General features: G+C 49.6%; 1 long non-coding RNA gene across 4 annotated transcripts; it reads left to right on the plus strand.

Moving 5' to 3' along the window:
- The first annotated feature begins 2129 nt into the window (after positions 1–2129).
- Positions 2130–7576, plus strand: LOC148001480 (uncharacterized). Of its 4 annotated transcripts, XR_015637201.1 has the most exons (4): positions 2157–2415; positions 2834–3026; positions 4646–4871; positions 7402–7576. It is a non-coding gene; the product is annotated as an uncharacterized LOC148001480 (long non-coding RNA). The 4 variants fall into 4 exon arrangements; XR_015637202.1 differs by lacking the exon at positions 2834–3026 and having other exon boundaries at positions 2130–2415; XR_015637200.1 differs by lacking the exon at positions 2157–2415 and having other exon boundaries at positions 2520–3026.
- Positions 7577–9533: the final 1957 nt, after the last annotated feature.

Genomic DNA, 9533 nt, shown 5'->3' on the forward strand with positions numbered 1-9533 from the left:
AGGCCCCACCTGCTGCTGCCATCTCTGCAGCAGTGCCAGCAAGCATCCTGGCCTGAAGAAAGACCCAGAGAGAAGAGCAGGCTGTAAGCGAGCCCTGGGAGCGTGGTCACAAGGCTATGGATGCAGGACAAACATTTTAGCGCTCTACTTGCCAGGCGTAGATCACATTTAAATATCCCTATACACATAATTTATTATTAAAGGAACTGGATATATTAAAAAAAACTATTTTGGAAGTTTTGACTACTGTTTAAAAAAAAAATCAGTATTTCCTTTTTTTTTTCTTTTCCCGGTTTCACATGGGGAAGGATCTGGGCAAGTCCGGCCATCCACGCATGCTCACACGCATGCTCAGTCCTTCTGAGGGTTCCTGAGACCTGACAGGTAGTTCCTCCAAAGGCCACCAATGAAAGCCATCCCTTTCCATCAACCCCTTTCTGTCGTCAGGTCACCCCAGGTCACTGAACTGCCTCACCCTTCTGGACACCTGCCTATGAGGTGCCCACCCCCAACCTCTACTCCTACTTCTACACTTTCTGAGGTGACTGGCCTAAGTCTAAACCCCTCCTTCAGTAGAAGTCTCCAAAGCGAGCAGAATCTTCCCCACACAGCCACGCGTGCCTCTCTGATCCCTTTTGGATGTTACCAGATAATTAAATCAGTTCCTTTTCTGATATGTTCTCTTTCTACTGGCCTCAGGCCCTTTGCTTCCTGAAATTGTCAGAAAAGGTGTGGCACTGTCTGTCCCCCTGCTCATCACCATGCACCATCACGAGATTCGTGTGTGCCTAGTGGGTGCTAAGATAGGTGTGGGCCAGGCGTCTAGTCAGCAAAAGGCCCCAGAAGGCTGCGATGCTCCCAGAAGCTGGCACAGTGGGTGGAGTAGGGTTGGTTCGCTGACATGGCTGCTGTCCCTGGTGCTGTGTTGGGAGACGTTCTTCTGGAACTCTCAGGGTGGAGAGCTGTCTGTCACCCATGCTGCCGACTCTCCTATATTTGCAACTTGGCCCGTCCATGTTCAGGCAGAACCTGGCTCTGGCTGTGAGGCTAGATCTTGCCAGTGCTTGGTTTTTTATCCAGAAAAGGAACTTGTGGTAGCATCTCAGCCCACCAAGAGCATCCTGTTTAAGCAGTTAGTAGCTGACATAGCATAATGACACCTAATTTGCCTAACATCCTTTGATGGAGAAGGGAGGTCTGAAGAGGCTGATGGTGTTTTGTTTTGTTTTGTTTTGTTTTGTTTTTCACATCTGGTCTGAGACTCGGTGCTAAGACTGCATACCTGTATTCACATAGGGTCTAGATCCCCAGTTCAGCACCTGAGGACCCCATCTTTTAAAGGTCTGAGGCCAGCCCTGTAAGCAACCTGAAGCTATTAAGACAATACTAGGAATTCCAGGAATGCAAAAGACCCCAGAGGTTACCTCCCACCTGCAGAAGTGCACATCCAAAAACATTTGTGATTTTTTTTTTTGCCTCTAAAAACTGCTCCCCCTTTTCGCCGTCTCAAATCCAAACAAGGAGACTAGTCAACTGCAGCTTAAATAAAACTTAGCTAAGTAAAATTCAATAAAGCTGGGCAGTGGTAGCACACACCTTTAAAGAACTTGGGAGGCACAGGCAGGCAGATTCTGAGTTCAAGGCCAGTCTGGTCTACAGAGTGAGTTCCAGGGCAGCTAGGGCTACACAGAGAGACCCCATCTTGAAACACTCAGTACTGCAAACAGATTCCTACCTTCTACTGTCTGTCTAACATGTTTAATGGGTTTTAATATGTTAGTCTAGATACCTCTGTGTGCTTCTTGTCAGGGTCTTGACACCAGCAATTGTGTCATGAGCTTTTTCTCTCTGTTTGCCAATGCTTGCCTTCCACTGAGCGACACATTAGAAAATGGGAAAACCCAAACTCTGCCCGGTGCCCAGAAATAACACTTGAAGAGCCCCCGGTGGCCCTGGAATTTTGGTCATTTGGGAAAGGAGGTTGTCAACTACCAGATCCTCCAGCCCTAAGCACAGTCTGCTCTGTGAGGCTTGAAGTAAATCCAAATAGCTTTATTTGGAAGCCAGACAGGAAGGGCTCCGGCCAGGCCCAATGAGTAGACATCCTTCCGGCACTGGGTCTACTCTTTAGTGGTGAACTGAAATGTGCTGAGCCCAGAGTCTACAGCAATAAAACGAACAAGAACCACTAAGGAACTGTCACGTGGGCTGCAGGGCAAACCCTGGGGCTCTGCCGAGGCTTTCCATGGCCGCTTCTTTTTACTAGAGAACACTGCTCTGGAATCCTTTGGGTCCCACTGACAGCTTGGCGCCTTCGCTAGAAAATGTACTGAGCGCTCATTTTGAGACGGGGCCTTGACACGGCCCGGACTGGACTGGAACCTGCTGTGTGGAGAGGCTGCCAGCCCTGTAAAGGTTAGCTTTTTCTGTGTTAACCCTTGAAAAGCCTCCCTAAGAAATCAGTGAGCCAAGCTATCCTGCATTCCATAAAGAACTCTAAATTCCTCCCACTTTCCTGGAAAAAAAAAAATCTGTATATCCGCAGTTACCTGATGCTGGGGCTAAAACCTCACCAAGCTCTGCTTTGGTGCCTGGGGCTTCAGGCTGCTCCACCCCCACGCCCTCACTCTGCGGTGCGCCTGGGTCCTGCACTCTGTGTCCTGATAATGGCATGTTGATGAGACTAAGAGTCCCCTGACAGATGGACTGGCCGCAGTCAGCATTTGGAAAAGGAGCCCACGCCATTAAATGCTTTGCTCCAAACAGCAGGAAGCCCCGCCCCCATGAGCCGGGCCTGCTTCATTCCGGTCTTGAAGGTCCTCTTTTCTCCTAGCCACCCGACAAGTCCTGTCCTCCTGGACTCAGCCCCAGCTCCAGGCCCATCATCTATTTCTTACGAATGAAATCACTGAATGGCTCCTCGTTGAGTTTCAAACCCAGGACAAATGACTGAGGAGCCTATACAAAGCAAAGCGGACCTGGCCTCCAGATTCTCCCAGCATCCCTCAGTTCCTACCTGTTACAAGGTAGGGCTGGCATACCCCGCCCTCTACCCTGAACTCTGCAGCCCAGAGGCTGGGCTGCCCTTCCCCCAGAGGTTTTTTTCGCTATATAGTCCAGCCACTTAGGTTACCAGCCTCTTTTGTACCTTTGGCCTCCTGGCTGCTGAATTTGGTCCATCTCCAAACATGGCCCAGCTCAGTCCACTCTGGGCTCTCCCAGATGTGTCTGCCTCTAGATATACTCTTTCTTTTTATCCACGGCTACCTCTCCTTACCTTTCCTCTTCCTTCCTTCCTTCCTTCCTTCCTTCCTTCCTTCCTTCCTTCCTTCCTTCCTTCCTTCCTTTCCTCCTGAAGTCCAGGAATGGTCACGGACTGAGATACAGAGAAGAACTCTACGCTCCCCATTTGCAGGGGTCTCCCAGTCGCAGAAGCCTCCTGTAACCTCTCCAGCACAAGAATAGTGAACACCAACTAGTGAGCACAGGGCTGCACAGACTTGACCTTCCTTAACACGACCCTCCACTCACAGGGCTACGAAGGTCACGGGCATTGTCTGAAATGTTCTTGAATTGGTCTTATTTCCACAACCGATCTCCAGGTCCTCACGAGAGAAACACAACACACTAGCTTTCCTCCCACCCGTCGCCTTCCTACCCACAGTCAGGTCCCCAAGAAAGTGGGGCAAGGCTCACTCAGTACAGTGGCTCCTCCCAGCTCTTCTCACCACACCCCTACCCTAAACTCCTCCTTCCCAGGGGCTGGGCTTGCTCTTCCCTCCCCCAGCTTCTCTCTCTCTGGCGCTCTCTCTCTCTCTCTGGCGCTCTCTCTCTCTCTCTCTCTCTCTCTCTCTCTCTCTCTCTCTCTCTCTCTCTCTCTCTTCCTTTCCCTCTCCCTCTCCCTCTCCCTCTCCCTCTCCCTCTCCCTCTCCCTCTCCCTCTCCCTCTCCCTCTCCCTCTCCTTGGCTCCTTTCTTGGCCCTTGGCCTGCTTACCCTTTCTCTTCCCTTCCTATCTCACTCTCCTCCCTCTCTTCTCTCGGGATCCAGTTCAATCTGGACCTTTCCAGATGCCTCTGGCTGAATTCTCCGTCATATTTACAATAAACTTCCTCAGCCATACTTTGGAATGATCATATCCTCATCCTCATTCATCAACACCTTTGCACACATTGTGACTCCCTTTTTCCTTTCTCTTTCTCTCCCTGCACCCCTGCCCATTCTCTGTGTAGCTCTGATGTCCTATAACTCGCTCTGTAGACCAGGCTTGAATTCAGAGATCTGTCTGTCTATATGTCTTGAGTGCTGGGACTACCACTGCCTGGCTCATTAAGCCTCTCTTAGAGACAGACCAGGGTCTCTGCAGTACAGGGTCCTTTTCTCTATTGCTCTGGCCTCAAACCTACCACCTTGATATGGCCTCTGAAGAATGGTAACTTGCAGCAGAATCTCCATGTTTGAAGACTAGTTTTGCTCACTCCTTGGGCTCTGTCCCTAAGACAGGCCCTAGTGAGAAGACCTTGAAACAGGAGAGGTTTATATAACTAGGGATCTGGCCTTCAATGTCCTCTCTCAAGAACTCTCCTAGATCCTTTTGCAGTGAGAGTTTGAAGAACAGAATCCCCACCTCCACCCCTCCCCTCCAAGTTCTCAAGGGTGTACCAGGATATGACGGTGTAACAGTGTAGGAGCCACGGAGGCAGCTGTTCCTCAGGACCACACAACCTCCACCAACAGAAAGCCTGCAGGACTAGGTGTGGTGGCCCATTGCAGGGCTCCTGAGACATCCTGAGTGAGCACGTGCTGTTGACAAAGGCACAGCCATGTCAAGACCCCAGGGTCGGCCCCATGGAAGAGGCAAAGACTTCTCCAGGTGAGGCTAAGAGGGATGGCAAAGCCTTTTCTGAGAGTGAATGTTGACAGTGTGTGCAGATGTTGGCATAGCTTTTTCTCCCAGGAATGTTTACAGCCTGACAACCACTTCCCTATAGAAACTGCTCTTACCAAGATTAGCTAAGCCACACTCCTTGTTCAATTGTATGCAGTAACTGTTAAAAGTCAGGCACCTCCACAGACAGCCAAAAGGGTCCCTGCCGCAATATTAACAATCAGGCATCTTCACAGCCAGCTCCCAGGGACACCCAACAAGACATGTCATCATTAGCTGCTCAGAGGAAACACATTGTCCTGTTCCCCTACCCCCACCCCCACCCCTGTCACATGTTCATGTACCATGGCCTCAATGAAAGCCATCTTTCCCTTCCCGCATCTCTTTTTCCTTCCCTTCCTTCTCCTAGAGGCAGCCTCTGTGTCCCCCTCCTCTTTAATAAACTTCCCACGTGAGACCTATTGCACAGTGTGATTTTTGTCAGAAGCCTCAGCCAAGTTCCATCAGTGGTGCCATGACTCATAGTCACAAGACTATGGTCCTGCCACATGCACCCCGCCACGTGGCGTGTGCCCACCCATAGGCCAGCTCCCTATTCCAACAAGTCTCCTGCTACTCAACCTTACTTCCTGGCCATCTGATTGCTAGCACTCTGCATGCAAACACGGGCAGATTGGTGAGTTTTCCTGGCTGGACCTAAGCTCCCAGCATCTCTCTGGTGTCCTTGGGGACCGAGCTCCACCCCCCACCAATACAGTCTTGACGGCTACAGGTATGGTTGGCCCTTCTCGCTGACCCTCTACCTTAGGACCCCTTCCCTTGGATGAGATTTCTCTGTTCTCAAGACCCAGCTCCCCCCTTTTCTCTCAAAAGTCCCAGCTGGGTGTTCCAGGCATACACCCTATTGGTCCCCGGTTACCACGTGACAGTCTGGTAAGCCCGTTTGTACCACACATGCTCGGTTATTATTTCTATCCTCCAGATGCCACAGGTGATAGAAAATATTAATCTTTTTCCTCACCCATGAGAATTGTGTCTGCCTGTATCTCCGGGCTCCCCACTGGGGTGCCTCTGGACAACCTCAAACCTCTAAAATTAGCACTTTATCTAAAAGCTTACAGACTCGTTCACCTTTGCAATCAGATTTGGCCCCAGTATCCTCTAGATAACAACCCCATATGGCTGCCTAGTAACACTTTTGATTCTGTTATCATAAGGGATCTTTCCAGCTATTGCCAGCGGTCTGGAAAATGGAAGGAGGTTTCCTATGTCCAGGCTTCTTCTTACCTTCGCTTCAAGCCTTCTCTCTGTTCTTCCTGTTCCCCAAATCAGCTCCCCCTAGCTATGAAATTTCAGCCAGACTGAACTTTCACTATCCTTCATCAAGCCCCCTGACCATCCTCCTCAGCCTTCCCTACACCCACCTCCTCAGCGTACTCTCCTCACCCAGCTTTCCAGACTCCTCCCCTTCCTTGCCGTCTGTAGGCCGCTCTAACCATCTCACACGAACACCAACTTTCAGCCCTCCAACTACTGGCTTGCTCCATCCTCCTCCTACCTCCCCTACCAGCCTAACTCAGCTCCTGTTCTTCCTTTGTGGGAAGTTTCTGGGGTGGATGGTCTAGTTAGGGAACATGTCCCCTTTCCATTACGTGAACTTTCTCAGATAGAAAAAAACAAAAAACAAAAAACAAAAAACAAAACAAGAACAGAAAAAGACTGGGATCCTATATCTACTCCTCCACCTTTGTTAAAGAATTTCAGTATATTACTCAATCTTGTTGTCTGAATTTCCACGATCTATACATGATCCTCAGTAACAATTTATTTCTCCAGGAGCACAGGTGAGTTTGGGAGCAGACTAGAGACAGATGAGACATACCAAACCAACAGATACTGGCCAACCCCAGTATCCTCTAGATAACAACTCTATATGGCTGCCTAGTAACACTTTTGATTCTGTTATCATAAGGGATCTTTCCAGCTATTGCCAGCAGTACCTGACTGGGTCTGAGACACAGCCCAACCAGGCTCCTCAACAGAATTATAATACCCTGGGTGCCATTTTAGCTAGAGACCAATTTACAACTTGCCTCCTGGTGGGTCTCTGTAATGCTTAAGCCAGTAAATTATGAAAAACTCTCTCAGACCCTCCTGGGTCCCCTGCAGTGTTTGACCCCAGCTGAAGCCAGGCTGATGGATGTAGAAGCCGTTTTTTTCCTAACAAAGGACCGCCCTGGCCTGGTAACAGCACACCTGGGTGGTACACCTGGGCGATGGTTCATCCTGTCTTTTGTTCTTCAGTCTTTTGATCTTCCTGGATTTCTCCCCAGTAAATTTGGGACAGTATTTGGTCTTTTGTTCCTGAGGCCTTAAGCTGGGTTTTTCCCACTGTGCTTCCTGGAATTTTCCACCCGGTGAACTTGAGGTATATATTCAGTGAACAAAGCTACAGATTTGGCATTCTCTCTTAACACGAATGACCCAAGTATGTGTGTTTTTTTTAACCCCGCAGGCTTACACCCGGCTCTCAGTACCACGGTTCGGGCAGGCACTGACAAACTCCAAGAGGTCATCCAGGACAAACAGGAAAACACGTCTCAATTTTTAGAACACCTTACAAAGGCCCTCTTACAACATACTAATCTAGACCTTGAAAACCCAGAAAATAATCAACTCCTGGTGACCTACTTCTTTTCGAAAAGCTACCCTGATGTTAGAACCAAGTGTAAATGCTCAGAGAGAGGATCCCTAACTCCATAGGCAGAAGTCTCGTCACTGGTCTTTAAAGTGCATCATGCAAGAGATGAGAAGGCCTGCAAACAAAAATACCACATGCTGGCAAAGTTGTTCAACCAGCTTTGGTGACTGCCCAGGCTCCCTGGTCTCCTGAAACTTGGGAATCATTAGGTCCCTGTCTCAAATGTGGTCAGCAGTGTCACCGAGCATGGGCCTGCCCCAATCCCTGTGAAAGACCCACCCCATGAGTCTTAACTCAGAGCTGCAACAGGCTTGAACGAGCCCAGGCACGCCCAGATACCTAGGGCCGAGTCACCATTCTAGCAGGAAGGGATAAGAGCCTAGCCCCCGACATTCAGGACGTCCCAGCCCGCACGTACTCTTTTACCATGTTACAACCTCATTCGAATATGATTCAAACCTGCCAATGTGTGTAGCTATACCTTATTACCTCATCATGTGAAATAACCAATCATATGTGAACATGTCCATATGCCTCGTTTAAATCCACCAATCCCCGTAACTATGCATCTGCTTCTGTACGCCCGCTTCTGCTTCCCCAAACTCTATAAAAGCCCCATGCTGGAGCTGCTGGGCGTGCAAGTCCTCCGAAGAGACTGTGTGCCCGCAGGTACCTGTGTTTTCCAATAAACCCTCTTGCTGATTGCATCTGAGTGGCCTCGGCTCGGTCATTGGGCGCTTGGGGTCTCCTCCTGAGGGAAAGGTCCTCTCTGGAGGTCTTTCACCTGCAAGTCACCAGGGCCATGTCCAAAGTGCCATCAAGTGGGACACTGGGCTGCTGATTACCCTGTGTCACTTGTGGCACAGGGACATCAGTCCCAGACTGCCCTATGGGACATCACTCCTATAGTTAATCTCCCAGGCCTGGTCATGGGCAAATGAAGGGGCCTGAGTTCCCTTGACCCAATTGCTACCATCACCTGACTCCCACCTCTCCTTATCATTTCCCTAGTGTTGGGGTAGAGGGGCAGACTAACAACTTCATCAATCCATACCACTTAGTTGCATGTTTAGGGGTGTTCCTCTTACCCATTCTGTTTTTGGTGGTATCAGTGTGTCCCATCCCCTTATTAGGAAGGGATCTTCTAGCCAAAGTGGGAACCTCTTTTTCTTTTGTCCCCCTCCCCTTTTTGCCTGAACTCAAACTCACCAGGAGCTGCTCCCCTCCCTCTTCTAGCTACCCAACCTACTGGCTGTAACACATCATTGCCTTTGCCAGACCCAGGCAGACCCCAAGTCTGGGACATCCTGAACCCTTCTGTTCCTGTGGTGGTTTGAAGAAACTTGGCCTGTGGAGTGGCACAATTAGGAGGTGTGGCCTTGTTGGAGGAAATGTGTCACTGTGGGGGGTGGGCTTTGAGACCCTCCTCCCAGCTTCGTGAGAACAGTCTGCTTCTGGCTTCCTTTGGATGAAGATATAGAACTCTCAGCTCCACCAGCACCATGCCTGCCCAAATACTGTCGTGCTTTCTGCTTTGATGATAATGGACTGAACCTCTGAAACTGTAATCCAGCCCCAATGAAATGTTACCCTTTATAAGAGTTGTCTTGGTCATGGTGTCTGTTCACAGTGATGAAACACTAAGAACACTAAGACAGTTGTTAACACCATTCCCCATTGTCATCCAATTACAGGACCCTACCTGATACATCACCCAAGTTCAGTGCGCTCTCTCTCTCTCTCTCTCTCTCTCTCTCTCTCTCTCTCTCTCTCTCTCTCTCTCTCACCAGAGCCTCAGGGGACTAAAGCTCATTATCTCTGACTTCCTAAGAAAAGAACTTATCAATCCCACCTCTTCCCCTTTAACACCCCTATATATTTGCAGTTAAAAAAACCAATAGGATCTACTGCCTGGCTCCTTAACTCTGCAGTGGTTCCTCTCCATT

Source organism: Rattus norvegicus, chromosome 14 (genome assembly GCF_021556685.1).
Source record: "Rattus norvegicus strain SHRSP/BbbUtx chromosome 14, alternate assembly SHRSP_T2T, whole genome shotgun sequence".
Lineage (NCBI taxonomy): Eukaryota > Metazoa > Chordata > Mammalia > Rodentia > Muridae > Rattus > Rattus norvegicus.